Source organism: Pleurodeles waltl, chromosome 7 (genome assembly GCF_031143425.1).
Source record: "Pleurodeles waltl isolate 20211129_DDA chromosome 7, aPleWal1.hap1.20221129, whole genome shotgun sequence".
NCBI classification, from domain to species: domain Eukaryota; kingdom Metazoa; phylum Chordata; class Amphibia; order Caudata; family Salamandridae; genus Pleurodeles; species Pleurodeles waltl.
In genome coordinates this window covers 1,262,485,191-1,262,490,979 of record NC_090446.1, presented here as the reverse complement: position 1 = coordinate 1,262,490,979, position 5,789 = coordinate 1,262,485,191, and positions in this window count along the sequence as shown.

Here is a 5,789-nt window from a genome sequence, read left to right as displayed (position 1 = left end):
CCCACCAGATACTGTACAGCACCTTTGTTGAGGTAAGTTACCGGGTATAGTTACATTTCTAATTATTTTTACCAATCCTTGTCCTGCAACTTTAATAGAGATTTAGGTGGTCATTACAACCCTGGCGGTCGGTGTTAAAGCGGCGGTAAGACCTCCAAAAGGCCAGCAGTAAACAATTTGCAACTACGACCGTGGCGGAAACCACCAACAAAGACAGCCTCTTTAACACTCCAATCGCCAAGCCGGTACAAACAAACAGCGCTGCGGTCACCGCCAACAGACAAGTAGGAGACAAAGTACCACCCACACTATCATAACAGGCCAATCCGGCACCTTTTCCGGGTCGGATTCACCGCGGATAAAAACACGTCGGAAACAGGAATCCCGAAGGGAAAACGCTCACCTCCACACACCCCACGAGGAACGAGGACGCCATGGACCCGGAACTCCAAATTCTACCTGCAATAGTCTTCCTGCTCCTCTACCAGGAGCACGAACGCCGGCGGCGAACCCCACGGTGAGTACTGCACCTACGACACAGGGGAGGGGGATGGCAAAAAACAGGACACAGACACGCAACACCCCCACCCTCACCCACTACAACACACACACTAATGCATATCAATACATCACAGTTACACCCCCAAACCCCTCCGGAAGAATGCAAAGACAATAGAAAATGAGTGTAACCATTGTAATATATTAAAAGCAAGTAGGCAGAAATATATATATACACCATGTACATAATATATACCAAGCATAGTAGTCCAGGTAGTGCTCTAAGAAAGTCCGTGGAACACTGGGACCACACGGTATGGGCGAGGCCCACACAAGATCCCCGACCATGACGGAGAAAACACTGCAGGGGCATCATAGAGCAAGAAAACAGGCACCTCAGGGGGAGGGAAAGTGGGGGCACATCAGCCGCTTGAGTGCACGGCGCCAAATCCACGAGGAGGCCACATGCCCACTTTTCCATCCTGGGGAGTGCAAAGCCACAGTCTCTCAAGTCTCTATAGTGGGTTGGTTGCCCACTGTGCAATCCTTGGGAGTGCAAAGCCACAGTCTCTCAAGTCTCTACAGTGGGTTGGTTGCCCACTGTGCAATCCTGGGGAGTGCAAAGCCACAGTCTCTCAAGTCTCTACAGTGGGTGGTTTGCCCACTGTTCAATCATGGGGAGTGCAAAGCCACAGTCTCTCAAGTCTCTACAGTGGGTGGTTTGCCCACTGTTCAATCCTGGGGAGCGCAAAGCCACAGTCTCTCAAGTATCTACAGTGAGTGGGTTACCCACTGCCATATCCTGGGGAGTGCAAAGCCACAGTCTCACAAGTGGATAACAGTCTCCACTGGTTCTGGAGGGGGCATGGTGCCCAGAGTGCTTCATCCTGCTAAGGACAGAGGTAGTGGATGACAATGTCCACTGGTTCTGGAGGGGGTATGGTGCCCAGAGTGCATCATTCACCCCGTGACGGACTCAGTTGCGTCAGTGCCCTTGCCGCTCATGGGCCAGCGGTGCTTGAGATGGCGGTGCCCTGTTCAGCGATGCTTGAGATGGCGGTGCCCTGTTCAGCGGTGCTTGAGACGGCAGTGCCCTGTGCAGCGGTGCTTGGGTTGGCGGTGCCCTGCTCAGCGGTGCTTGAGACGGCGGTGCCCTGTTCAGCGGTGCTTGAGTTGGCAGTGCCCTGTTCAGCGGTGCTTGAGTTGGCGGTGCCCTGTTCAGCGGTGCTTGAGTTGGCGGTGCTCTGTTCAGCAGTGCTTGAGTTGGCGGTGCCCTGTTTAGCGGTGCCTGATATGGCAGTGCCCTGTGCAGCGGTGCATGAGACGGTGGTGCCCTGTGCAGCGGTGCTTGAGTTGGCGGTGGACTGTTCAGCGGTGCTTGAGATGGCGATCTCCATTGCAGGCTCTCAGCTGCTGGCTGTCCTTCATAGCCCAGCGGGGCTTGTGCTGGTGGTCCTTCATGGCCCAGCGGGGCTTTTGCTGGCGGTCCTTCATGGCCCAGCGAGGCTAGTTCTGGCGGTGGTCTCCTGGGCAGGTGGGCTGGTGCTGGCGGTGGCCTCCTGGGTAGCTGGGCTGGTGCTGGCGGTGGCCTCCTGGGCATGTGGGCTAGTGCTGGCGGTCCTGGGCAGCTGGGCTTGTGCTGGAGGTGGGCTCCTGGGCATTGGGGATGATGGCGGTCTTCTCCGCTGTGCTGCTCTTCCCAGACTTACCGGGGTTCTTGTGGCCCTTCCCCACCTTGGAAGGTGTCACAGCTCACTCCACACTCCCACCGGGACCCTGGGAGCGGCTTTTGTGGCTGGAGTCTCCCCCCTCTCCTGCCGGGCACTGGCCAACTTCTGGTGCTTCACAGGTGGGGGACTGTCTGTGCTGTGGCTCCGTGCCACACTGGCTGCCCTGGTGGCCGGTGCACTCCAGATTCCGGTGACTACAGGCACCACTGGTCCCGGAGATGTTGTGGCTGAGGTGCTAGTTCGGGACCTAGGAGACGGACGGGGTGGGGGAGGTGTGGGAAAGAGGTCAAGGGTGGACAGGAAACATTTTTTGGACACACTGGGACGGGTAGCTGGAGGGGGTTTGGGAGTGGAGGAAGAGGTGGTGGTTGTAGGAGGTGTACGTTTGGTGACTTTGAGTGAAGATGCATGCGCTGGAGGCTGTCGTGAGGTGGATGGCTGCTGGGTGGGTGTGTGCCTGCATTTGTGTATCTTGGGAGGGGGCGTCACAGACACACTGGGAGAGGACACAGGGGACGTGTGAATGATAGTGGGGGTGGTGACTGCAAGTGAGCGGGGTGTGGTGGTGGGTGTGCTGGAGAGGGACGTAGTGGCTGTAGAGGTAGTGCATGCAGGTGTGAGTGTAGACGAGACTGGGAGGGAGGAGGGAGACGAGGAGGAGGGGGACACAGTGGAGGCAGTGGATGTTGGTGTGTCTGCATGTGTGTGATGCTTGCATGAGTGCCTGTGGGATGTGTGGTGCTTATGTTTGCCAGAGCTTCCCTTGTGTGTTGACGTGTGTGCATGCTGGTCTGTAGGTGTGCTTGGGATAGGCTGAGGTACAGGGGATTGGGTCTGGGTGGAAGAAGTTGGAGGGGGGACAATGGCTGCCATCAGTGCTGAGGCCAGAGTCTGAAAAGCTCGCTGAAGAGCTGCCTGACCGGAATGAATGCCCTCCAGGAATGCATTTGTTTGTTGCAACTGCCTTTCTACACCCTGGATAGCATTCAAAATGGTAAACTGCCCAACAGTGAGGGACCTGAGGAGGTCAATTGCCTCCTCACTGAGGGCAGCAGGGGTGACTGGGGCAGGGCCTGAGGTGCCTGGGGCGAAGGTGATGCCCACCCTCCTGGGTGAGCGGGCACGGGGCAAAGGCTGAGGGGCTGCTGGGAGGGTGGTGCTGGTAGGGGGGTGGCGGCTGTACCTGTAGATGTGGGGGGCACAGATGTTGCCGCCACCACAAGAGAGCTCCCATCAGAGGACGAGTCTGTGACTCTGGTATCAGCTCCTGTCCCCGTCGTGGAGCTCCCCTCGCCCTCCGTCCCACTGGTGAACTCTGAGTCCGTAGTCTCGCTCTCCAGGGCCATGTGGGATGCATCTCCCTCATGCTCCAGTGCCACTGCTCCTCCGCCTGATGATGCTAATGCACACAAGAACAGGGAGACAACAAAAAGGGGGGGGGGGACAGAAGAAAGACATGTTGAATACATGCATTACCGCTACCGTTGGCGGACATGACAGACACAGAAGCCCCCTGCACTACGCCGCGCTCTTGGGGTCCACTGTTCAATTCCTGGGAAATGGCCTACAAGGCTATGGACGACATCTGCATACATAGATGACACAGGGGCATGACTAGGTGTACTTGGCAGTCTACAGAGGTGTGGTGGGGTGCCACATGGCCTGCCTTATGGAGGGGCCTTGCCTACGGAACTCGCCCTGGCCTAGGGAAACACACAGCCCACCTCCCTTATCCAGACACCTCCACTGCGCACAAAGCCAGCAGAATGAGAGTGTACTCACCCCCTTGTGGCTGCTGTGATGCCCTCAAGCGCCCATCCAACTCCGGGTAGGCCACCACCAGGATCCTGAACATCAGGGGGGTCATGGTGCGACGGGCACTCCTCCAACGTTGGGAGGCCATCCCCAGCAGAGCCTCCGCCGTCTTCTTGCTCCAGCAGCGAATGTCCTCCCATCTTTTCCGGCATTTGGTGCTCCGTCTATGGTAGACCCCCAGGGTCCGGACGTCCTTGGCGATGGCACGCCAAATATCTTTTTTCTGGTGGGCGCTGACATACATAAAATGTACAGGGGAAAAAGAGAAGTTATTACCAACTGCACTGTCAAACAGATTGGCCCCCTTCCGTACCCTTGACATGTGGCACATGCATTCACCGTTTTTCATGGACGCAGCACTCTCCCCCCTTCCTTCTTAAATCCAGCCCTCTCCACACAGGCATAGCCCATACAACATGCTCCCTGTGCACTTACCTGTTTGTCTGGAGGACCATAGAGTAGCGTGTACTGGGGGAGGACCCCATCCACAAGCTTCTCCAACTCCTCTGATGTGAAGGCAGGGGCCCTTTCCCCAGACACTCGAGCCACTGTCTCTTCCAGACCGAAGTCACAGCAGCACTTGAAGTGTAGGTCCTCTCCTGTCGAAGAGCAGGTATTGAGTGATTGAACAGATAGAAAATGGTGGTCACGTCCGCCGCGGTGCGTACATCGTCATTGGCTCCTGGGACCCATAGGGTCCAATGTTAACCAATGAAGCATTGCACCGCGGTCTTCGACCGCCTTCCGCGACGGTGTATAACGCCAGCGCAGTTACCTCACATCCCATTGTCCCACTTTACAGGTCAGGCAGCTGCCATTTCAGGGGCCCACATGGCTTCCTTTTCAACTGTGTCACACATACCCAGGCCTAGACTCTACACACATACAGGCCATTTTTTTGTGTATGAATGGTGTTCTGTGTAAACTGTGGGTACGTACCTCTGAGTTGTTTTACTCTGTGCTCGCTGTTGTCCTTCATAGGCACGGTCCGCTGGGACATGTGAGGAGATGGCAGCATCCTCCGGTGTACCAACCATTGGTGGACCTGTCGACAATGGAGGAGCGACATGTGATTATCACATACTGGCTTGACCGTGCCACAATCCAGGAACTGTGTACCCAGTTGGAGCCAGACCTGATATCAGCAATCCGCCATCCCACAGGAATCCCCCCTCAGGTGCAGATGCTGTCAGTGCTCCATTTCCTTGCAAGTGGGTCTTTTCAAACAACAGTGGCCATAGCATTAGGGATGTCCCAGCCTATGTTTTCCAACGTATTGTCCAGAGTGCTGTCTGCCCTTCTGAAACACATGCGGAGCACATCGTTTTTCCTCAGGTGGAGGATTTGCCTACAGTGAAAGGTGGTTTCTATGCCCTGGGACACATCCCCAACATCATAGGTGCCATTGATGGGACCCATGTGGCTTTGGTCCCCCCCGCAGGAGTGAACAGGTGTACAGAAACCGGAAGAGTTATCATTCGATGAATGTACAGATGGTATGTTTGGCAGACCAGTACATCTCCCATGTGAATGCCATGTTCCCTGGCTCAGTGCATGACGCCTACATCCTGCGGAATAGCAGCATCCCTTATGTGATGGGTCAACTCCAGAGGCACCGTGTGTGGCTATTAGGTGAGCACCTAGAAGCAAGTCAGTGGGACTGGTTGTCTGGGTCTGGGGATATCCCTCCAGGTTAGTGCGTGTCTAACAGTTGTCCCTCACCATTTGCAGGTGACTCTGGTTACC